The following is a 26,303-nucleotide window of genomic DNA, read 5'->3' as shown; positions in this document are numbered from 1 at the left end:
GGTTCTGTTCTGTTCTGTTCTGTTCTGTTCTGTTCTGTTCTGTTCTGTTCTGTTCTGTTCTGTTCTGTTCTGTTCTGTTCTGTTCTGTTCTGTTCTGTTCTGTTCTGTTCTGTTCTGTTCTGTTCTGTTCTGTTCTGTTCTGTTCTGTTCTGTTCTGTTCTGTTCTGTTCTGTTCTGTTCTGTTCTGTTCTGTTCTGTTCTGTTCTGTTCTGTTCTGTTCTGTTCTGTTCTGTTCTGTTCTGTTCTGTTCTGTTCTGTTCTGTTCTGTTCTGTTCTGTTCTGTTCTGTTCTGTTCTGTTCTGTTCTGTTCTGTTCTGTTCTGTTCTGTTCTGTTCTGTTCTGTTCTGTTCTGTTCTGTTCTGTTCTGTTCTGTTCTGTTCTGTTCTGTTCTGTTCTGTTCTGTTCTGTTCTGTTCTGTTCTGTTCTGTTCTGTTCTGTTCTGTTCTGTTCTGTTCTGTTCTGTTCTGTTCTGTTCTGTTCTGTTCTGTTCTGTTCTGTTCTGTTCTGTTCTGTTCTGTTCTGTTCTGTTCTGTTCTGTTCTGTTCTGTTCTGTTCTGTTCTGTTCTGTTCTGTTCTGTTCTGTTCTGTTCTGTTCTGTTCTGTTCTGTTCTGTTCTGTTCTGTTCTGTTCTGTTCTGTTCTGTTCTGTTCTGTTCTGTTCTGTTCTGTTCTGTTCTGTTCTGTTCTGTTCTGTTCTGTTCTGTTCTGTTCTGTTCTGTTCTGTTCTGTTCTGTTCTGTTCTGTTCTGTTCTGTTCTGTTCTGTTCTGTTCTGTTCTGTTCTGTTCTGTTCTGTTCTGTTCTGTTCTGTTCTGTTCTGTTCTGTTCTGTTCTGTTCTGTTCTGTTCTGTTCTGTTCTGTTCTGTTCTGTTCTGTTCTGTTCTGTTCTGTTCTGTTCTGTTCTGTTCTGTTCTGTTCTGTTCTGTTCTGTTCATCCCTAAAAGCCTTTCATTTCCACTGCATTTCATTGCTTTCATTAAGGGACCTGCTGAGAACATTTCAGTATTCATCTTGTTAACTCAGGTAAGAATGTTGATGAGCACAAGGCTGGAGATCATTAAACTGATTGGCTTAGAATGGCAGACTTGACATGTTAGAAGGAGGGTGAAGCTTGAAATCATTGACCTTCCATTGTTAAACATGATGACAAGCAAAGAAACGCATGCAGCCATCATTGCATAGCATAAAAATGGCTTCACACGCAAGGATACTGTGGCTACTAAGATTGCACCTAAATCAACAATTTATAGAATCATTAAGAACTTCAAGAAAAGAGGTTTAGTTCTTGTTAAAGGACTTCCGAGGCCAAAATTAAGAAAATCACACTGTACCTTTTTATTAGCAGAATCCACGGAGGACATCCTGCCCATCCTCCACCCCGTTCCATCAATGCAGGTCTTTCCGTTCCCCTATGGCTTGGCCCAACCCCACCGAACAGGTCGCATCGATTCCACCTCTAAGATGGCCACCGCCATGCTCCACAGCTGCGCAGTACGCTTTGCCGCTAGCACGACTGCGCAGCCTATTGCCCACCTCCCGCCGCTTATTAGGTCCCGGCTTGCTCCCCAAGTGCAAAGCGAACTGCGCAGCCGCAGAGCATGGCGGCAGCCATCTTAGAGGTGGAATCGGGTCAAGCCATAGGGGAACGGAAAGACCTGCATTGATGGCGGAACGGAGCAGAGGTCGGGCAGAATGTCCTCCGTGGATTCTGCTAATAAAAAGGTACAGTGTGATTTTCTTAATTTTGGCCTCGGAAGTCCTTTAAGGCGGCTTCAGGGCGTCCAAGAAAGTCCAGCAAGCACCAGGATGGTCTCCTAAAGAGGTTTCAGCTGTGGGATCGGAGTGCAACCAGTGCAGAGGATGCTCAGGAATGTCAGCAGGCAGGTGTGAGCGCATCTGCATGCACAGTGAGGTGAAGAATTTTGGAAGATAGCCTGGTGTCAAGAAGGACAGCAAAGAAGCCACTTCTCTCCCAAAAATAACAGGGACACATTGATCTTCTGCAGAAAGTACGGTGACTGATACTGATGACTGGAGCAAAGTCATATTCTCAAATGAAGCCCCTTTCCAATTGCTTGGAGCATCTGGAAACAGACTTGTCTCAAGAGAAGAAAAACTGTGAGTGCTACCATCAGTCCTGTGTCATGCCAACAGTAAAGCATCCTGAGACCATGCATGTGTGGGGTTGCTTCTCATCCAAGGGAGTAGCCTCACTCACAATTTTGACAAAAAAAAAAAAAAAGCCACAAATAAAGAATGGTACCAAAACACCCTCCAACAGCAACTTCTTCCAACAACAGTTTGGTGATGAACAATGCATTTTCTAGCACTATGGAACACTGTGTCATAAGGCAAGTAATAACTAAGTGGCTCAGACACCAAAACATTGAAATGTTGGGTCCAGGGCCTTGAAACTCCCCAGATCTTAATTCCATTGAGAACTTGTGGTCATTCTTTAAGAGGCGGGTGGACAAACAAAAACCAACTAATTCTGAGAAAGTTGAAGAAGTGATTATGAAAGAATGGCTTGCTATCAGTCAGGATTTGGCCCAGAAGTTGATTGAGAGCATGCACAGTCGAATTGCAAAGGTCTTGAAAAAGAAGGGCCAACACTGCAAATACTGACTCTTTGCATAAATCTCATGTATTGGTCAATAAAAGCCTTTAAAGAGAATGCGAGGTGGGTTTGAAGAATTTTATTTGCATACAGAGGCTAGATCTGCCTATACAGCCTAGCCTCTGTTGCTATCCCAAACCCCCCTAAGGTCCCCCTGCACTCTGCAATCCCTCATAAATCACAACCACGCTGCTGACAAACAGCTTGTCAGAGCTGGCCCTGTTTATCTCTATAGTGTCAGTCTGCTGCTCTCCCCACCTCCTGCAGAACTCCAGTCCCCGTCTGCATCCCTTCCCTCCCTGCTGATTGGAGGGAAGGGACGGAGGCAGGGACCGGAGCTATGCAGGAGGTGGGGGGGAGGGGAGGGGAGCAGCTGAGACTGACACTACAGATGTAAACACAGCCTCACAGCACGGCTGTGATTTATGAGGGATTGCAGAGTGCAGGGGGACCTTAGGGGGGTTTGGGATAGCAACAGAGGCTGGGCTGTATAGGCAGATCCAGCCTCTGTATGCAGATAACATTCTTTAAATACACCTCGGGTTCTCTTTAAAAATGTATGAAGTGCTTAGAATTGCATTTCAGTACATCGCATTAAAAACTGAAACAAAGATCTAAAAGCAGTTTAGCAGCAAACTTTGTGAAAACCCATTTATTTTACAGTCTCAAAACTTTTGGCCAGGACTGTACACACACACGGAATATACAAACAAATTTGTGTATACATAGTGTATACACACACACAGAATATAGAAACAAAATTGTGTATACACACACGGAATACAGAAACAAAAGTGTATACATAGTATATACTCTATACTCACACATTATAGAGTCACACAAACGTGTATTGTGTATACACAGAGTATACAAACACACAATATGTATTGTGTATACATAGTATATACATACACACACTATATACAAATATATTGTGTATTCAAACATACACAAACATTTATCGTATACATGGTAAATACATACAAATATGTACAAACATGTATTGTATATACACACAAAATATAGAAACATTGTGTATACATATGCATAGTATACACACTATACACTAACATGTATTGCGTATACATACACAATATATAAAACCATGTGTATATATACACATACACACACTATACAAACGTATTGTGTATGCATAGTACATACAAACTAACATGCATTAAGTACACATATGCACAATATATACAGACATATATTGTATATACATACTACATACACACAATATATACAAACATATTGGGCTCTATTCACAAAACCATGTGCGGTAACTTTTTTTGGGTGAAAAAATTACCTCCAGTGATAATTCACTAAAAATAGTGAAAATAGTGAGTATTCACAAAACATGTACCAAGTGTGATAAATGTTTCATAAAAGTGCGGTAAAACGGGTGATAAAACTGTCAGTAATATGTATGGAAATAAAGCTTTTTTGACCACTCTAGGGCAGCCCATATTCTTGCCACCCATTACACAGAGACGACCCAGGAAAGCCTGTCACATTTAAAGTGGGACCTCAACTCTTGTTGGACAGAATGAAAACCTATAGAAATGCACCCTATATGTATATAATGTAGCCTGTCTAATTCCCCCTCATCTGTGAACAATCACAACTGTAATTTGAGCTCTCAGCTGTGCCAGCTAGCTGCCTCAGCAGAGCAGCTAATGTGTAAACACAGGATGTTAACCCTATGTCTGCTTCCATGAAAGCAGGAAGTACATACACTGGAAATTTTTTGTTAGATTTGTATTAGCTATAACAAAGAAATGTTTTTCTTTAAAGAGACCCGAGGTGGGTTTGAAGAATATTATCTGCATACAGAGGCTGGATCTGCCTATACAGCCCAGCCTCTGTTGCTATCCCAAACCCCCCTAAGGTCCCCCTGCACTCTGCAATCCCTCATAAATCACAGCCACGCTGCTGACAGCTTGTCAGAGCTGGCTGTGTTTATCTCTATAGTGTGTCAGTCTGCTGCTCTCCACGCCTCCTGCAGAACTCCAGTCCCCGCCTGCATCCCTTCCCTCCCTGCTGATTGGAGGGAAGGGACGGGGGCAGGGACCGGAGCTATGCAGGAGGCGGGGGGGGGGGGGGGGAGCAGCTGAGACTGACACTACAGATGTAAACACAGCCTCACAGCACGGCTGTGATTTATGAGGGATTGCAGAGTGCAGGGGGACCTTAGTGGGGTTTGGGATAGCAACAGAGGCTGGGCTGGATAGGCAGATCCAGCCTCTGTATGCAGATAACATTCTTTAAACACACCTCGGGTTCTCTTTAAAAAGGTAATTATACTGTAGCTTCTCTTTTAGAGCAGAGAGAAATTTCCTCCTCGGCATCTATTAAATCATCTAAAAGACTGTACAAGGTCTGAAAGTGCGCCTTGAGATTAGATACACTCGTCTTTTCTGCCTTCTGTGTAAAATTGACATAAACTCGAGCAAAGAAAGCTCAGAAGGCTCCATCCTGAAGTCCAAAAGCAGAGAAGTGATAATTATCACCTACCATTTGTAGCGGATAAAAAAAAAAATATCCTTAATTAACACCAACTTTTCAATTGAGAATCTCAAATTGGAGATAGATTTTGAGGTAATTACCAAACTTTTACCTCACTTTTACCGCATGAGGTAATTTAGGGAGAAATATTTTTTTGTGAATTTCAAAATGGAGATATTTTGGTCGGTGTTTCTCACTACCTAATTTAACTCATGCGGTAACTCATTGAGAATAGAGCCCATTGTGTACAGTCCTGGCCAAAAGTTTTGAGACTGTCAAAAATATTGGAAATTAGAAAAGTTAGTGCTTAAGTTTTTATAATAGCAATTTGCATATACTCCGGAATGTTATGAAGAGTGTTCAGATGAATTGCATAGTCCTCCTTTGCCATGAAAATTAACTTAATTCCAATAAACCTTTGCACTGCATTTCATTGCGGTCATTAAAGTGACTCTGTAACAAAAATTACAACGTTTTTTTCTACCATCCTACAAGTTCCTAAACCTATTCTTATGTGTTCTGGCTTACTGTAGCTCTTTCTACTATAACCATCTCTGTAATAAATCAATGTATCTTTCCCCTGTCAGACTTGTCGGCCTGTGTCTGGAAGGCTGCCAAGTTCTTCAGTGTTGAACTGTTCCTCTATGCACACTCCAGTGTGTGTTTTATTTACATAAGCCAGCAGCTTCTCTGCTATCTTATCAGTGATAGAAGAGAGCTGGATAAAAATCCTCCTCTGGAGGCTGTGAAAGGAGCTGGTCTGTCACATACTGAGGAATTAACGACATAGGTAGAGCTGTCTGCAGGAAGCCTGTAATGTTCAGTGCATGAGAGAAGCTGGGGACAGAAGGTAAACACACACAAGTGATCTCTTGAGATTCAGAAGTAAGGCTGTATACAGCCTGCTTGTGTATGGATGTATTTTCTATGTGTGGACATGCTGTACATCAACCTACTTCCTGTTTTAGTGGCCATTTTGTTTGTTTATAAACAAACTTTTTAAAACTGTTTTTGACTACTTTTAATGTGGCGGGGAGCGGTGAAATTGTGACAGAGGGTAATAGGAGATGTCCCCTAACGCACTGGTATGTTTACTTTTGTGCGATTTTAACAATACAGATTCTCTTTAATCTCCCTAGCGGTATGGACAGATATATCTGTCCATAAAAACATGCTGTGAACAGTATAAACATGCATACACATCAATACTCTCCTGTACTGTATACTAGACCCATGCTTGACACATTTTGGCAAGTTACAGGGGGGAAAAAAAAAAAAAGTTTTAAAAATAAATGTTATCACTTTTTGCACAAAAATCCTGGGGAAATTGAACACCAGGGAGGTTTTAACAGACCTGCTGACTGATATCATTTCAGTAATCACCTGGTTAACTCAGGTGAGAATGTTGACGAGCATAAGGCTGGAGATCATTGTGTCAGGCTGATTGGGTTAGAATGGCAGACCTGACATGTAAAAAGGAGGGCGATGCTTGAAATCATTGATCTTTCATTGTTAACCATAGTGCTCACCAAAAATGCATGCAGCCATCATTGCGTTGCATAAAAATGGCTTCACAGGCAAGGATATTGTGGCTTCTACGATTGCGTCCAAATCAGCAATTTATAGGATCAAGAACTTCAAAGAATGGAGGTTCAATTCTTGTTAAGAAGGCTTCAGGGTGTCCAAGAAATTCCAGCAAGCATCAGGATCATCTCCAAAAGAGGATTCATCTTCTGCAGAAAGTATGGTGACTGGACTGCTGATGACTGGTGCAAAGTCATATTCTCCAATGAAGCCCCTTTCCAATTATTTGGAGCATCTGGAAACAGGCTTGTCAAGAAAAGAAAAACCGTGAGTGCTACCATCTGTCCTGTGTCATGCCAACAGTAAAGCATCCTGAAACCATTCATGTGTGGGGTTGCTTCTCATCCAAGGGAGTGGGCTCACTCACAATTTGACAAAAAACACAGCCACGAATTAAAGAATGGTACCAAAACACCCTCCAACAGCAACTTCTTCCAACAATCCAACAACAGTTTGGTGATGAACAATGCAATTTCCTGCAAGATGGAGCACCGTGTCATAAGGCAAGGGATAACTAAGTGGTTCGGAGACCAAAACATTCAAATGTTGGGTCCATGGCCTGGAAACTCCCCAGAACTTAATCCCATTGAAAACTTGTGGTCATTCCTCAAGAGGTGGGTGGACAAACAAAAAAACAACTAATTTTGAGAAACTCAAAGAAGTGATTATGAAAGAATGGGTTGCCAATTGCCATCAGTCAAGATTTGACCCAGAAGTTAGAGAGAATGCCTAGTCGAGGTCCTGAAACAGAAGGGCCAACACCACAAATACTGACTTTCTGCATAAATCTCATGTAATAGTCAATAAAGCCTTTGAAACGTATGAAGTGCTTCTAATATTTCAGTACATCACATACAACTGAAAGAGCTAAAAGCAGTTTAGCAGCAAACTTTGTAAAAACTCATTTTTGACAGTCTCAAACTGTAATACATAGTATATACACTATATTCATACATTATATAATTACACAAACATGTATTGTGTATACATACTACATACAGTCATAGTATATACAAACATGCAATGTGTATGCATGGAATATAGACACAATATATGCAAACATTGTGTATTCATAGTAAATACACATATATGTACAAACACGTATTGTGTATACCCAGCATACACGCAAACACACGCATTGTGTATACCCAGCATACACGCACGCACACGCATTGTGTATACCCAGCACACACACGCACACGCATTGTGTATACCCAGCACACACGCGCATTGTGTATACCCAGCATACACGCGCATTGTGTATACCCAGCATACACGTGCACACGCGCATTGTGTATACCCAGCATACACGCGCATTGTGTATACCCAGCATACACGCGCACACGCGCATTGTGTATACCCAGCATACACGCGCACACGCGCATTGTGTATACCCAGCATACACGCGCACACGCGCATTGTGTATACCCAGCATACACGCGCACACGCGCATTGTGTATACCCAGCATACACGCGCACACGCGCATTGTGTATACCCAGCATACACGCGCACACGCGCATTGTGTATACCCAGCATACACGCGCACACGCGCATTGTGTATACCCAGCATACACGCGCACACGCGCATTGTGTATACCCAGCATACACGCGCACACACGCATTGTGTATACACAGCATACACGCGCACACACGCATTGTGTATACACAGCATACACGCGCACACACGCATTGTGTATACACAGCATACACGCGCACACACGCATTGTGTATACACAGCATACACGCGCACACACGCATTGTGTATACACAGCATACACGCGCACACACGCATTGTGTATACACAGCATACACGCGCACACACGCATTGTGTATACACAGCATACACGCGCACACACGCATTGTGTATACACAGCATACACGCATTGTGTATACACAGCATATACGCGCACAAACGCATTGTGTATACACAGCATATACGCGCACACACGCATTGTGTATACACAGCATATACGCGCACACACGCATTGTGTATACACAGCATATACGCGCACACACGCATTGTGTATACACAGCATATACACAAACACACGCATTGTTTATACATAGCATATACACAAACACCTATTGTGTATACATAGCATATACACAAACACCTATTGTGTATACATAGCATATACACAAACACCTATTGTGTATACATAGCATATACACAAACACCTATTGTGTATACATAGCATATACACAAACACCTATTGTGTATACATAGCATATACACAAACACCTATTGTGTATACATAGCATATACACAAACACCTATTGTGTATACATAGCATATACACAAACACCTATTGTGTATACATAGCATATACACAAACACCTATTGTGTATACATAGCATATACACAAACACCTATTGTGTATACATAGCATACACATAAACACCTATTGTGTTTACATAGCATATACACAAACCCACGCATTGTGTTTACATAGCATATACACAAACCCACGCATTGTGTTTACATAGCATATACACAAACCCACGCATTGTGTATACATAGCATATACACAAACACCTATTGTGTATACATAGCATATACATAAACACCTATTGTGTATACATAGCATACACATAAACACCTATTGTGTATACATAGCATATACACAAACACCTATTGTGTATACATAGCATATACACAAACACCTATTGTGTATACATAGCATATACACAAACACCTATTGTGTATACATAGCATATACACAAACACCTATTGTGTATACATAGCATATACACAAACCCACGCATTGTGTTTACATAGCATATACACAAACCCACGCATTGTGTTTACATAGCATATACACAAACCCACGCATTGTGTATACATAGCATATACACAAACACCTATTGTGTATACATAGCATATACATAAACACCTATTGTGTATACATAGCATACACATAAACACCTATTGTGTATACATAGCATATACACAAACACCTATTGTGTATACATAGCATATACACAAACACCTATTGTGTATACATAGCATATACACAAACACACGCATTGTGTTTACATAGCATAAACAAACACCTTATGTGTATACATAGCAAATACACCAACACCTACTGTGACTACATAGCATATACACAAACACCTACTGTGTATACATAGCATATACACAAACACACGCATTGTGTATACATAGTATATACACAAACCCACGCATTGTGTTTACATAGCATATACACAAACCCACGCATTGTGTTTACATAGCATATACACAAACCCACGCATTGTGTTTACATAGCATATACACAAACCCACGCATTGTGTATACATAGCATATACACAAACACCTATTGTGTATACATAGCATATACATAAACACCTATTGTGTATACATAGCATACACATAAACACCTATTGTGTATACATAGCATATACACAAACACCTATTGTGTATACATAGCATATACACAAACACACGCATTGTGTATACATAGCATATACACAAACACACGCATTGTGTATACATAGCATATACACAAACACACGCATTGTGTTTACATAGCATATACACAAACACGCATTGTGTTTACATAGCATATACACAAACACGCATTGTGTTTACATAGCATATACACAAACACCTATTGTGTATACATAGCAGATACACAAACACCTATTGTGTATACATAGCAGATACACAAACACCTATTGTGTATACATAGCAGATACACAAACACCTATTGTGTATACATAGCATATACACAAACACCTATTGTGTATACATAGCATATACACAAACACCTACTGTGTATACATAGCATATACACAAACACCTACTGTGTATACATAGCATATACACAAACACACGCATTGTGTATACATAGCATATACACAAACACACGCATTGTGTATACATAGCATATACACAAACCCACGCATTGTGTTTACATAGCATATACACAAACACGCATTGTGTTTACATAGCATAAACAAACACACGCATTGTGTATACATAGCATATACACAAACACCTATTGTGTATACATAGCAGATACACAAACACCTATTGTGTATACATAGCATATACACAAACACCTATTGTGTATACATACAGTAGTATATACACACATAATATACACTAACATGTATTGAGTATACATACTACATGCAATCTGTATTTTGTATATATACACTCACAATATATACAAACATATTGTATATACACAAACATGTAATGTGTATATATAGTATATACATTATATTAATACATCATAATTATATAAAAATGTATTGTGTATACATACTAAATAGTATATACAAATATGTATTGTGTATGCATAGTATAAACACACACTATATACAAACATTGTGTATTCATATTATATACACATACATGTACAAACATTTGTGTTTATACATAGTATATAAACACATAAGATACACTAACATGTATTGAGTATACATAGTCACAATATATACAAACATGTATTGTGTATATACAGAATTTACAAACGTATTGTGTACACATATACACACACACACACACACACACACACTATACACAAACGTATTGTGTATACAGAGTATATCTATATTCATACATTAAACACACATGTATTGTGTATACATACTATACACATATTGTGTACCCATGCATAATATATACACACAAACAATTATGTTGGCATTTGTAACTTAATCATTCTATATTTTAGACATTTACATAAATACATACAAAAAATGCTGTCAAAAATGCAAGTATGTATTTTCTTCAAAAAAAAAAAAAAATGCATTGAATGAACAGATGAAAAATCTATATCAAAAGTTGGTGTGTGTGGCTGTAGGGCTCCTCACATCCTTCTGTCTCTTCATGTAATCCCAGACAACCTCCATGTGGAGATCAGGGCCATACCATCCCTTCCAGGACTTCATTACGCTGAATATACTTTAAGTGAAGATGAGGAAGTCTTTAAAAAGGTGGCCGCTAATGGTACATTTTGCCAAACTATTGTGCACAAATCTTCACATGAATATTTGGAAATGCTACCTTGGGACCATTAATAGACAAAAATCTCCTAACCAGTTCTAGCAGATTGACAGAATCCTTAAAAAAATAAAAAATTAATAAAATTAATCTGATCAGATTGGTTATGAGATTTTTGTCCATTAGTAGTGCCAAACAATCATTTTAAATCATTCATATGAGGAATCGTTTGTAAACAAATTGTATCGTTAGTGACCTTACCTAGTAGATATCACTTTTTGTGTAGTAATTAAACTTCTTGGATCCACCTGGTGCACACCCCTGAAAGCCTCTCCTACCCAATTCATCCATCCCACACCCTTCTGACAGCATTATATTAAATATGTTGACTTAGGGTGACCATATTTTGATTTCCAAAAAAGAGAACGATCACAACAGCATGTGGGCGTGGTCATGGGCGGGGCCAAATATACAAGACCTTAGCAGTGTGCTGTCCAACTTCGCGGGCATGGAGGGACGTTTGTTTTTTCCACAAATTTCCCCACAAATGGAATCAGATTGGCAGCATATTTCTCTACAAATGCAATGAGATTGGCAGCACATTTCCCCACAAATGCTATGAGATGTACAGCACATTTCCCTACACAAACATATGTACAGTACAGTGAGGGTCTCAGCAATATATTATACATGTGTATACCAGAAGGGCAGTCCCGCCACGTGCATACATAAATGGAGGTATCTACAAATACACATCTATATTTATATAGGGATGGTCTCACCAACTCCGCTGCAGCTTCTTCCATCACTTCTCTTCTCATACCAGCGCAACCTAACCCGCTACAGTAGACCGACAGACCGCCTCTCCAACCGCTGTCTGCGTCCCGCCTCCTTCGCAGTGGCGTACCTAGTGTATTTGACACCCGGTGCTGATTATTCAGAGAGCACCCTCCGCCCACACCTCCCCCCCCTCCCCCCCAAAAAAGGAAAGAGTGAGAGTGACAGCTACCACTATCCAATATGGCTATGACTCAATTGTGAACTGCTCTGAGGGAAAGGTCTATGTACTCTGTAAAGTGCTGAGGAGAAAGATATCCCTGCTATATAAATACATAATAATAATATGGTAAGAGGTTAGGCCATGACAGGATTAGACTGTGAGCTCCATGTCAGTGACATGACTATGTACTCTGTAAAGTGCTGCAGAAGAGGTCTGTGCTATATAAATACACTAATATGGTAGAGACATTAGACTTTGATTATGGAAAGATTTGATTATGAGCTCCTCTGAGTAGAGTCAGTGACATTGTAAAGTGATGCAGAAGATGTCAGTGCTGTATAAATACATAATAATATGGTAGTACATTAAACCATGACTATGGTAGTAGTAGATTGTGAGCTCCTCTGAGGACAGTTGGTGACATGACTATGTACTCTGTAAAGTGCTGCATAAGATGTCAGTGAGGTGAAAGGTGGCATAGAAGTGGCAGGTGGGGAGGGTGGCAGATAGACAGCAGAGGAGGGGAGGGTAGTATAGAGGTGACAGGAGGGGAGGGTGGCAGAGGGGGTTAGCAGTAGAGGGGAGGGTGGCATAGAAGTGACAGGAAGGGAGGGTGGCAGAGAGGAGACAACAGGCGACGGAAGGGTGGTATAGAGGTGACATGTGGGTAGGGTGGCAGAGAGGGGTCAGCAGGGGAGAGGGTGATGGGAGGGAAGGATGGCAGAAAGGTGGCAGAGAGGTGTCAGAAGGGGAGGGCGGTATACAGGTGACAGGAGGGGAGGGGAGGCTGGTATAGAGGGGACAGGGGGAGGCAGTGAGGGGAGAGGAGGGGAGGGTAGCAAAGAAGAGACAGCAGGCAAGGAAAGGGTAGCAGAGAGCTAGCAGCAGGGGAGGGTGACAGCAGGATGATAAATTACAGCAAGCTGCTAAAAGTGAGGGGAGAAAGTAGCATTTGGCAGAGAGGTGACTGGCTGCAGCCTGCTGAAGGTGAGGAAAGGGTCTGTTAGAGTAGGAAGGGTTGAGGAGTCAGGACAAAAGAGCAATAAAAGTTGATAGGATAGTCAGGAGCTGCAGCAAATAATACCTGACATCTAATCCTCCAGCACCATGCAGCGTGTGCCCTATAAGTTCTCCTCCCCGTGCACTTAGCTTGTTGCACAGGGAAAGCATCATTGCGGGGGAGGGAGGGGGATCAGCAAGTTACACTGACAGCCCTGCTTGTGACTGCTCTAGTCAGTTCAGCACTCACCCTCGAGTCTGCACACTGCACAGGCATGTAACAGCTGCTGTGGGAGTTGTAAAAGTTGTTGCTGCAGCTTTTAGGAGTCAGGACTGCCAGCTCCCCTCTCCCCTTGCACGCAGAAAAGACCAACCTAACCCCCATCCCCCTCACTCATTCCCCGTGAGCCCCCATTTGCAGAGCACAGCTTAAATGATAACTCTCTCCCACCTGCCCCTGAAGTTTTCTCTGTGATCGTGCATGTTCTTTATCAGCCGTGCGCTCTCTGCCTGCTCTCCCTGCACGTCCAGTGTAATAACGTGGAATGCAGAAACTGGGAAGTGGAGAGCGGCGCTGGTGATGAAGATGGACAATCGGAGAGAACATCAGGGGTAGGTGATGGAGTTTGTATCATTTGAGCCGCACACTGCGCTCTGCAAACATGAGAGACACAGGAGGGGGGGGAGGGGCATGGGAGGAATGAAGTCGGTCCCCCTTTCCGAACCTGCAGACTCCTCTAGGCATATATTGCTCGGTCCCTGACATCACTGACTGGCACTTCTGCCTGGGTGTCAGCCCCTTGCCATGGTGACACCCAGAGCGATCCGCCTCTGCGCACGCCCCTAGAGACACCACTGCTGGCCGCCGCAGCCAATCAGCGCCTCCACAGAAGCTAGACTAGTCTCAGTCTCCGGCTCTTTAGATGAATCGGCTCTTTCTTGTGCTTGGCCGCTCGGCTCACTTTAAAGAGCCGGCTCGTGTTCTGCTCCGAAAGGCTCTCTTCTTCCCCGGACATTTCAAAAAACCGGCCGGATGCCCCAGACAGGTCTGAAAAAGAGGACCTGTCCGGGGAAAAGAGGACGCATGGTCACCCTATGTTGACTGGTCTAATGGTTCTGAGCTAATACAAAATGTTATTGTAAGGATCGGTGTCAGCAACCAGAGAGAATCCGATTATTGGTGATCTGCAGTATCGCCAACAATACAGATGTCACCCGATTATCGATGATCTGCAGAATCACCAATAATACAAGTGCAACTAACCTCTGGACGCCTAATACAATAATTGACAATGAGACAGTAATAATTTGCACGTTTGTGGAAATATCCACCACACGGTAATTCCTCAGAGGTGTGGTTACCTCTGAATGGGAACCCCATGTGTGAGATCCTCAAACCAGACAGAGAGAGGAATCTCGGCCCCTGACAGTAATCATCTGCCAGGGCAGGCGTCTCGGAGAGGCAAGCCTCAGAGATAGCCCACCAGTGGGAGACGTTCCACTGGAGGAAAACAGGTCAGACAAGCAGAGGTTCGGCAACAGTACAGTAACGGAAGGCTGATTCAGAGTCGGAAAAAAACGCAGGGTCGGCAACTTTGAATCAGATAGGCAGAGGTACAAGATTGGTAAGAGAAGAGAGTAGTCAGGGATAGCCAGAGTCAAAACACAGATAAATATATAATATAATCCTAAGTGAGGTGTGAAGTCCTTGGTATCAACACCTAGGGACTGAGCTAAGGTCTGAGCATTTACACCTAAGTATTCACGACAGCAGACAACTTGCTACTGACCAGCAAGTCCTATATGTAGCCAGAGAGCTACTCAGCGCCGCCCCAGAGCCCCAGCCAATCCACACTACTGCTGGAGTCAGCTGACCGGCCTGGTCAGCTGACTCCCCTTCTAGAGGAATAAAGTTCCTGTCTCCTCGCACGTGCGTGCGTGCGTGCATAATGAGGAGACTGTGCCGGCAAGAGAGCGGGCGACCCCCCCAGGCAGCAACTGTGCGGCGGAGTTCGCCGAGCTCACGGACTCCGCCGCCTGCCCTACTCCACCCACCAGTAAGACTGCGGAGGCCCCAGTTTGAGATGCGGAGTCCGCCGCCACGTGCGCTCTGGCGGCGGCTCCGCTATCTCTTACAGTTATCTTGCTTAGATCTGAGCCGGGTACACACGCATACACCTTTAAATTATAATTGGCCAATCACTGTTCCTACCCCCATACTACTTGGAGGTGGTAAAATTGGTCACACTAGGCAGAATCGCATATGCGTTTTCCATAGCTGTAAACCCTTAGACCGATTTAAAGGATACCCGAACTGACATGTGACATGATGAGATAGACATGTGTATGTACAGTGCCTAGCACACAAATAACTATGCTGTGCTCCTTTTTTTCTTTCTCTGCCTGAAAGAGTTAAATATCAGGTATGCAAGTGGCTGACTCAGTCCTGACTTAGACAGGAAGTGACTACAGTGTGACCCTCACTGATAAGAAATACCAACTATAAAACACTTTCCTATCAGTGAGGGTCACACTGTAGTCACTTCCTGTCTGAGTCAGGACTGAGTCAGCCACTTACCTTACATTAAACTATTTCAGGCAGAGAAAGAAAAAAAGGAACACGGCATAGTTATGTGTGTGCTAAGCACTGTACATACACATGTCTATCTCATTATGTCACATTTCAGTTCGGGTATTCTTTAATACTGCAAAAAGGCAGGATGCCCCCGCCGCCAAAATCAGGCCTTCAGGAGAATACCGCGTTACTACATAGCATTCCTCATCTGGCCAAGCAGGAAGTGCACGGAAGCATATTATAACAACACACTTCTGCGCTACTACATCGCATTGAAAAGTTTTTAAAAATAAATACTCACGTTGCCATAGACCAGTGATGGCTAACCTTGGCACTCCAGCTGAGACAAAACTACAAATCCCATAAGGCCTCTGCCTCCCCGAGTTATGCTTAGAGCTGTCAGAGTATTGAAATGCCTCATGGGCCTTGTAGTTCTACCACAGCTGGACTGCCAAAATTAGCCATCACTGCCATAGACTAACTACTAACGGGCTGACTCAGGTCACTGCGCTGTAACGTGGTTCAGGACCAGCGTCAGAGCGACGACTTCCGGGGGACCGCAACACCGGTAATGTGATTTACCCAATAGGTTTGTACCGGACTGCGGTAGCAGTGCATTCATTCCATGCACCGCCCCAGAGTGAAAGGGTCCATCTACTACATGGAGGTGGAATAATTGGTCAGAGATTGGCCAAAAATAATTGAAAGTGTTTACCAGGCTTCACTGGTCAGTATAATAATGAATGCTATCTGTATCACATCTGGCATCCATTTTCCATGCACTGAAATAATCCGTCAGACACCAAAGGAAATGAGATTTTCACCACTTCACATTCCTGAGCTGTTACTTCATGGCCCATATGCAATTCACTGTCTCCTAGGTGAGATTTTCACACCTTGCTAGAAAATGCATTTTGAGGCCCCCAGCAAGCAAGAAAATACTCAAAATGATTTGGATAGTACTTTTTCAATTGTAAATTCTAAAACGTTATTTGAAGAAAAAAAAAAATTCTAGGAGGTAACTCAGGAGAAAAAGTGACTTGCATATGGGCCCATACATTCAAAATATAATAACCTAAAGACAAGCTACTAGGCTTTTCACAGGTTATATTTTCCACAATAATTATTATTTTAATGGATTTTTTTTTAGTAAGAAACATGCAGAAAAACAATCAGTTTTTGCATGACAAGTCCCACAGTTTGGCCCCTCCCGATTCAAAGGATAGTGTATTTCACTACTAGCTGGCCATGCAGCAGACCATTATCCCCAGCCTGCATGTCAGTAATGATGAGATGTGATTGCTGTTTGGGGGACAGGTCAAGTACCTCAGTGCTGTATGCATGCAGTGCTAGACAATGGCAGAGCTATGCATCTGTAGAGCACTGGGGCCCCAAACTATCCCCTAGCAACAACTGATCGCTACAGGTGGAAGTCAAAGGATTAACATATAGATATTACGGGGGGGGGGGGACTGTTAAAGAAAATTATTTTTTTCTTCAGTTTTATCAGACACTGCTGATGCCAGAATGATTAGCAATAAGGATGGTCAATTGGATGCAAATAATTTCAAGTTGAAGTAGCATTATGCAAATTTTGAATATATACAGCTTGAGGCCAGAAACCCACTAGGAGTGATTTACTGAGCGATTTGCGATTTGAAAACTCTTGCTAATGTAATGCTATGGGTGTGATCCCACTTGAGCGGTGTGATTTTATAATAAATCCCCCATAGCATTGCATTAGCAAGAGCCTTTTCAAATCCCTAGCAATTAGAAGTTGCTCCTAGTGGGTTTCTGGCCTCAGGGTCTGAATACACTAGTATGCTTCCGTCCGCTTAAAAGTGGACACAAAACATGCTCAGGCCCTTACATTGCACTGGGTTTTAAATGCATTAAAGGAGAAAAGAACACAAACACACACAAAGCATCAAATTAAACTTGCTACAAAATCAAGTTAGAGAATTTTGCCCATCCATCCCTACATGCAATATGCAGGTCTGCAACATCTAAAACCAATAGAAAGTATTAGATTGATCCAGGACCCATATAATTGATATCCAATTGACCATCTCTATATACACACACACTTAATACAGACCTGTTATCCACCACAGCAGCATATCCACCATGTATACTGCTGTCTAACCCACCCACCTTCCAAAATAACACATCATTTCCCCCCCCCCCCCCCCCCAAAAAAAAACAAAACAAAAAAAAAACCTTCAGGAATGCACTTCACACCAGACCAATTCCCCTGGTGGTCAGAAAACAGCTTATAGTTGAAGCTAAGACCACCTGCGTGCAGAAGGCGGAAACTCCCACAATGCAGTTGCAGGGAGGGTCAATTAAATGCAAATGCTAACAAGTTGATGAAGGATCATGCAATTTTATATGCAAATATATACAGCTTGGAAATTGGCCAGATAAATCCTGCCATGGTAATTGTTCATTTTCAAGATGCATACATTTGCATGTAAATTTTGCATAATACTGCACCAGCTTGCTATCATTTGCATTTCATTGCCGATCACTAGTCAGGGACTCTATAACAAATACTGGCTATATTTTAATTGCCAAAGGCTATCATTCATAAAAGTGAGTTCGGTAACAAAAATCCACACGGGAAAATACCACTTTTGGTATTTTAGACTTCTGGGTGGCCATTCATAAAAAGGTTGCCAGTTGCGATACAAGTGCGGTGATCTCCCGAAAAAGGCTGTCGGTAGGCATGCGGAAACAGAGAAGCTGCCGGAGTCCCTCCGTGCATTGCTCTCTCTGCTGCTGCTTGGGAGGTCTGTCTCCATTCACTTAAATGTATTCCGCATGCTTATCGCTACTTCCAAGGGAGCGGGTATTCCCCGTCTGCATACCGCTTGCTCTAATCTTTATGAATTGACATTTTGTTACATTTCTTAAGAGATTCACCACAAGGTGGTAACTTATCGCTCTGCTCGGAAATGTCAGCTTCTCATGCGGAAACAGCCTTTGTGAATTGACAGTTTGCTATGTGCTCGGTAAAGTCTGCTGTTTTCAGCATTTCCACATGCGGAAATGCTTTATGAATGAAAGCCAAATTCTAAGCAGGAGAAAAAAAAAAAAAAATAAATAAAAAAAAATAATCGGAGCAGTGCTTTTCAGCTCTGCTAGATTTGGGCGCAGCCAGCGCCGCCATAGACTATAATGGGAATCAGTCTATAGGGGCACTCATTGAGTAACGTCGGCGCCATTAGAGCGGGCTATGCCGCGCAGGAGGATTTCTCAGGCCCTGCTGGGCCGACTTGCGTAATTTTTTTTTTTGCAACACGCAGCTAGAACTTTGCTAGCTGCGTGTGCACTCTGATCACCGCTGCTCTGCGCCGATTGTCCGCCGTGCCGCCCCCCCCCAGACCCCGTGCACTGCCTGGCCAATTAGTGCCAGGCAACGCTGAGAGGTAGAGCGGGACTCCCAATGACGTCACAACGTCGATGACGTCATGCCGCCCATCGCTATGGCAACGGGGGAAGCCCTCCAGGAAATCCCGTTCTTTGAATGGGATGTCCTGATCGTAGATCGCCGGAGGCGATCGAAGAGGGTGGGGGGGGGGGGATGCTGCTGCCCTGGGCTCGCTACATGATTTTAAAAAATAAATAAATTTAAGAAAAAAATGCTCTGCTGCCTCCTGGCGATTTTTAATAGACCGCCAGGGGGGTTCAAAAACACTAATTCAGCCTCCAGCAATCGCTGGAAGCAGAATTATTTCATTCCCCCAATATCCATGGCGGCCTGGAGGGGTAATAGTAATTAAAACGGCCCGGACTTGTGCAGAAGCAGGATCAGCCATATAGCAGCTGTATCCTGCGCCCAAGTCTACCGGCACAGATTTTAAATGTACTCAAAAAAATTGCTTCCAATCAATATAAAACATAAATGTAAAATTGTTGCCATTTCATTGACCAGGGGCATTGCTAGGGCCCTGGGAGATCTGGGGCACCAGGCCAGAGTCAAGCTGTGACACGTGTTCCCACATAGAAAAACCATAAACAGGCAGCATTTTACAATAATGGCAGAGCTTCTGTGTTGGCCTGGGTGTTGTGCTCGGCTGGCCTGCTGGTGAGGTTGTGCTGGCTGGACTGGCAGTGATGGGAGCAGTGCTGGCTTAACAAGCTTGTGGAACTGTGCTTCCTGGCTTAATGAGCTGGTGATGCGGACTGTGTTGTGTCAGCTGGCTGAGTGGCCAACTGACCTGGTGATGCTATGCTGAGTGACCTACTGTGCTGCAGGATGGCTGACCCATACCAACTGGCAGGCAGCAGACGGGACACTGAATTGCCCAACAAGCACACAGTTCAACCTCCTGTCTGTCCTAAAGGAAACCCAAGACCAGGGCCGGGCCGAGGCATAGGCTGGAGAGGCTCCAGCCTCAGGGCGCAGTGTAGGAGGGGGCGCAGAATTCATTCAGCTGTCATTCCTAATTGTGTTTGAAGCAGAAAGAAATAAGAAAAGGGGATACATGGCAGTGACTGCAAGCCATATAACTAGATATTAAGGTGTTGGGGAGGTTGTGGGCCCTGTGGCGCCTCTTAGTCTAATAGCAATGAGTGTGTGATGGCTGGGGTGGCAGGGATGGAGGGGCGCACTTTGGTGTCTTAGCCTTGGGTGCTGGAGGACCTTGTCCCGGCTCTGCCCAAGACTTCCAGACTGCAAGCATTTATAGTTACCTGGGTGCTTTCTCCAGCTCCCCTGTAGGCCGTGGGCTTCCTCACCATCCTCCCAGTCCCATCCATTTATCCGCTGTCCAGCTCGGAGGTATGGAAGTTCTGCAAATGCATGACAAATGCATCTGTGGCCGCACTCCTGTGGCTAGGAGTATTCTGCGCAGACAACATGCCACAGAAGCACCATTGGGGCTGCACACAGTCAGGTATACACAGGGGAACATGACTGAGCCCAGTCACGGCTTTAAAGGGAACCTAAACTGATAAGTGTATGGATTTTTCTTTTAAAAATACCAGTTGCCCGACTCCCCTGCTGATCCTGTGTCTCTAATACTTTTAGCCACAGCCCCTGAACAGACATGCAGATCAGATGCTCTGACTGAAGTCAGACTGGATTAGCTGCATGCTTGTTTCAGGTGTGTGATTCAGCCACTACTGCAGCAAAAGAGATCATCAGGAGTGCCAAGCAACTGGTATTGTTTAAAAAGGAAACATCCATATCCCTCAGTTAGGCCTCTTTTCCACAAACTGTTGAACTGTGTGCTCAGCAAGCTGTTACCAGGCAGCAGTCAGCAGTTACCAGGCAGCAGTCAGCAGTTACCAGGCAGCAACAAGCAGTTACCAGGCAGCAACAAGCAGTTACCAGGCAGCAGTGAGCAGTTGTGAGAGTTTGAGAGGCATTTCACTGCCTGTCAACAGTTCATGGAAAAGAGGCCTTAAAGGGGTTCTTTCGCGAATTATGAAAAAAATAAAAAGTCGTTTATGCATAAACTATTAACATCCTTTTAAAATAGTGTAAAAAGTTTTTCAAAAAAATGAATGGATTCCTCAAAGCAACATGTAATGTAAATGACAGACTGGGAGGCTAATCCATTTGATAGGGGTTTTTTTTTACTTGCATTTCACAAACATAACTGCTGCCTAGTTTTCAGTTGAGTAATCTATTGCCATCAGTTGCAGTTAGTGATAATGGCTGATCTCTGCATATTTTCTTCTTGTATTCACACACACAGAGAAAGGACCCACCCCCCTCCCTGCAGGAATGGCTAAAGCACATGCCGATAACTATTCAGTGAGTACGTCAAATGTTTACATAGTTGCCCGGCAACCAGACGGCATCTGTGCAGAATAGTTCGTATCTTCTGCAAGCGAGCAGTTCAATAAGGGGACACACTACAGCTGATAGCAGATAACTCGCTTGCAGAAGATACGAACTATTCTGCACAGATGCCGTCTGGTTGCCGGGCAACTATGTAAACATTTGACATACTCACTGAATAGTTATCGGCATGTGCTTTAGCCATTCCTGCAGGGAGGGGAGGGAGGGGGGTGGGTCCTTTGTGTGTGTGTGTGTGAATACAAGAAGAAAATATGCAGAGATCAGCCGTTATCACTGTAACTGCAACTGATGGCAATAGATTACTCAACTGAAAACTAGGCAGCAGTTATGTTTGTGAAATGCAAGTAAAAAAAAAACACCCCTATCAAATGGATTAGCCTCCCAGTCCGACATCCGTCACTAATTACATTACATTACATGTTGCTTTGAGGAAACCAGTCATTTTTTAAAAAAACTTTTTACACTATTTTAGAAGGATGTTTAATAGTTTATGCATAAACCACTTTTTATTTTTTTTATCATTCGCGAAGGAACTCCTTTAAGGTTCCCTTAAACCAGGCCAGCCAGCGGAGGAACGGAGCAGCCCTGGAGGATGGCGAGGGAGCCCACAGCCTACAGGGGGCTGCAGGAAGTGCCAAGTATAAATGCTTGTACACTTTGGCCTCCTTTCCACAAACTGTTTATAGGCAGTGAAATGACTAACTCTCTCAACTGCTCACTTCTGCCTGGTAACTGCTTGTTGCTGCATGATAACTGCTTACTGCTGCCTGGTAACTGCTTGCTGAGCGCACAGCTCAACAGTTTGTGGAAAGGAGGCCTTAACAGTAGGGATGATCAATGAGATGCAAATATTTGAGTTCATGCAGATTTATGCAGAGCTGTGTGTGGAGTAGGTACAAAAATCATCCAATTCTGACTCCTCGGTTTAGTGAAACCAATGATTCCAGGCACCAAAATTGCTTCAACTGACTTCGGCTCCACAGCTCAGGATGTATGTAAATTTTTATGCAAATATATTCAGCTTGAAATTTGACCAGTCAAGTCCCACACAAATTCAATTGATTGGTCAATTTTCAAGCTGCAGATATTTGCATAAACATTTAGACAAGTCTGCATGAACTTACTTTCATTGATCATCCCTACTTTAAAGTACAATGGGCTCTATTCAGAAAGCACTACTGCATCAGTTAATGCCCAAAACAGCTGATTTTTCTGATCACCTTCCCAAATTACTATTCACTAAACTTGTTTCAGCACACAAAAAAAAAAAACCAGTTCCCGACTAGTGAGGTAAATTACTGACTTATGCTGTAATTACGCCAAGAAATGTCAATTCACAATGATTTCCACACTTCATTTACCGGACAAAAGCGTTTGGTAATTTTCTCCAGCCCACAGCAGCCGACAACCTGTTCTCCTTATGCTGTCTCTGTGCAGTCACTTAACAGACAGCCTTTGGGGAGAACCTGGCAGCCAATAGGGAGAGCCACACAGCCTCCTTCTCATGCTAATTGGATGCAATAGGTATGCAGGTGGGACTTTCAGGACCTGTTTCCACTTGTGCGGAATCGCCGCTGACGAAAATGTATGTGGGTGCAATTCCGCATGCGTATTTTACCGTGGGTACTTATCCGTTACCCGGGCGCATCCTCTAGGTGGCGCTAATTACTATTCCCCCTCCAGGCCGACATGGATAGTAGGGAAAGATGCAACTCTGGTGGAGTTTTGTCGCCACCTAGAGGATACGCCTGGCTAACGGATAAGTACCTTACCGTGATTTTGCATAGGTTAGTATTTGTGCGATTTTAACCATGTCACTGCCTGTGTGATTTAACATTAGTTTCTATGCAAAATTGCGGTAAAATATGCATGCCAAAACCGCATGAGATTTCCCTAATAAATACATTAGCGGCGATTCGCATAGCGGTGTGTGCGGGGTGCCAATTCTGAGCGCTCTTCCATGCAGATTTCTCCCGCACAGAAAAACACTCAGGATTACTGACAAGTGGAAACAGGGCCATCCACTTGTATTGGCTATGCGAATCCGCAAGCGGACAATGCATGCGGATTCGCGATAGTGGAAACGGGCCCGCAGTGTATCAATGCAAAGACAAGCTACAACTCTGCCGGCATCCCTTTAGATGTGCATATTTGTATTTTAGCACATAGAACAGCTCCCCCTGGTGGCTCCAGCACATCTAAAGGGATGACAGGCGGCACAGTCTGGAAAACCTCTGAGTCACACACACAGCTCCCTGCCTGCTGCCCTGCTAGAAGGCTGGTAAGGGAAACTTACCGACCAGGGCTTAGTGGATTGAGGCAGTTTGTTCGGTAAATTACCAAACTTCTGCCTCATGGGAAAAACCTTTGTGAATTTGGCATAAAAAGTGTAAAATACTGCATGAGGTATTTCATCTCCAATTTTTTTTTACCCAACTGCTTATTGTAAATAGAGCCCATTGAGCACTAGTTCAGAAAAAGAATGTAAACCTTTATTTTCTTGCAAACGGAATTGCCATAAGTGAGGTTCCTGACTTAGTATGCTTTCCACCATTACTTACCTACTAGGAGCTACTTCAAAGAATCCTGCAGTAGAGTATATTCCCAGTCACAATGCATGCCGCAATGTATACTGGGAGCTGTAGTATGCAGTGTGGCCAGGAGCACATTCTACAGTGGGATTCTTGTAGGTGCGGCAAGCTGCAGCTGGCAATCATCACAGGGACAAGGGGGCTACGCGAGCAGCCCCCAGGTAAGAGATGGTGCTCCCAAACCCCCATTAGCATAGCAAGTTCCAAATCTCCCTTTATAGAGAAGTTCAATTTGGTACACAAATTCTACAGGTGCACTTAAAGGAAACATGAGGCAAATGAAATCAATGTAGCTTTACTTAAGCCTCTTTTCCATGAACTGTTGAGCTGTGTGCTCAGCAAGCAGTTACCAGGCAGAAGTAAGCAGTTATCATGCAGCAAGAAGCAGTTACCAGGCAGCGGCAGCAAGCAGTTGTGAGCATTTGAGAGGCATTTCACTGCCTGTAAACAGTTCATGGGAAAGAGGCCTTACCTTGGGCTTCCTGCAGCTCCTAGAAGTCTGTGTCCCTCACAGCAGTTCTGTTGTCGTCCATTCTTCTGTTGTCCACTCCATAGTGGTCACTGGCTTCTGCACATGCATGGGTGCATGCACCGCTCATGCGCCTGTGGCTGGGAGTGTTCTGCACTTGTGCAGAATGCTCCCAGGCACAAGAACTCAGCATTGCACGCACACACCCATGCTTGCACAGAAGCCACTGCTGAGGGGGACAAAGGAAGAATGGACTTCATAAAACATTTGCGGGGGGGGGGAAATCTTGGAGGGAACATACCCCAAAATAAAAAAAGTTTACACTTGCGATAATAGGGGAATTCCCGCACTAAACTAGTGGTACTAGCTGAGCTGATACATTTCCTCTGTGCAGAGACAGAGATAGTATAAAGGAGGCAGCCCCAGCATCCCTTTAGACGTACATTTTTTTTCCAATTGCCTCTCCTTGCCCTGAATCTGCGCTGAATCTGTCTAATAGTCTTTCTAAACAATCTATTTAATTGCTGCAGCTTAGAAGACCTTCAAGAAATGTTACACATGCAGGCTTTCTGATGTGAAATTTATCTGAAAACAGGTACCCAAGGGGTAAAAAAAACAAAAACAAAAAAAAAACAGCCTTGGTATTCCAGGATGCCCTTTTTGTTCTGCTCTCACTGCAGCTGCCTGGGAGGTCTGTGTCCACATTAGCTTACCTGTTAGCACTGGCTTATCTCCTTTTCTAAACAGTCTGTGTTCTCAGTTCCCATGCCTGCTCTAATCTTTATGAATTAACCTTCAGTGACATGTGTTGTGATAATCTCCGCACAAGGCGGTAATTTCCCGCACTGCTCAGGAATTGTAGCTTTTCATGCGGAAACAGCTTTTATGAATGGACACTTTGCTAAGGGCCCGTTTCCACTAGAGCGAATCTGCATGCAGATTTGCATAGACAATACAAGTGGGTGTGTTTCCACGTGTCAGGATGTCTGAGCGATTTTCTGTGCAGAAAAAATCTGCACGGCAGAGCCAGGGAATTCGCATACCGCTAGGAGATTCGCATACAATGTATTTAATAGGGAATTTGCATGCGGTTTTGGTATGCGAATTTGCATGGAATCAATGGAAAAGCACCCAGGCACTGCCATGGTTAAATTCGCATACATCGTCATCCATGCAAATTCACATGAAAA

General features: G+C 43.4%; 1 protein-coding gene across 3 annotated transcripts in view; it reads right to left on the bottom strand.

Annotated features, from left to right (window-relative positions):
* Positions 1 to 26,303, bottom strand: part of LOC137541176 (tubulin-specific chaperone D-like) — a 97,512-nt gene that overhangs the window by 21,035 nt on the left and 50,174 nt on the right. The window contains exon 1 of one of the 3 annotated variants that reach the window (XM_068262350.1): positions 14,115 to 14,170. The exons of the other annotated variants lie outside the window; for them this stretch is intronic. The gene's annotated coding sequence lies outside the window, so the exon portion shown is untranslated. Of the gene's footprint in view, positions 1 to 14,114; positions 14,171 to 26,303 lie in introns of those variants that run through there. 3 annotated transcript variants of the gene reach the window in all.

The sequence above is a fragment of the Hyperolius riggenbachi genome, chromosome 12 (assembly GCF_040937935.1).
Source record: "Hyperolius riggenbachi isolate aHypRig1 chromosome 12, aHypRig1.pri, whole genome shotgun sequence".
In the NCBI taxonomy this organism is placed as follows: Eukaryota; Metazoa; Chordata; class Amphibia; order Anura; family Hyperoliidae; genus Hyperolius; species Hyperolius riggenbachi.
Note: the sequence above shows the minus strand (reverse complement) of the source record. Positions and strands in the feature narration are given on the sequence as shown.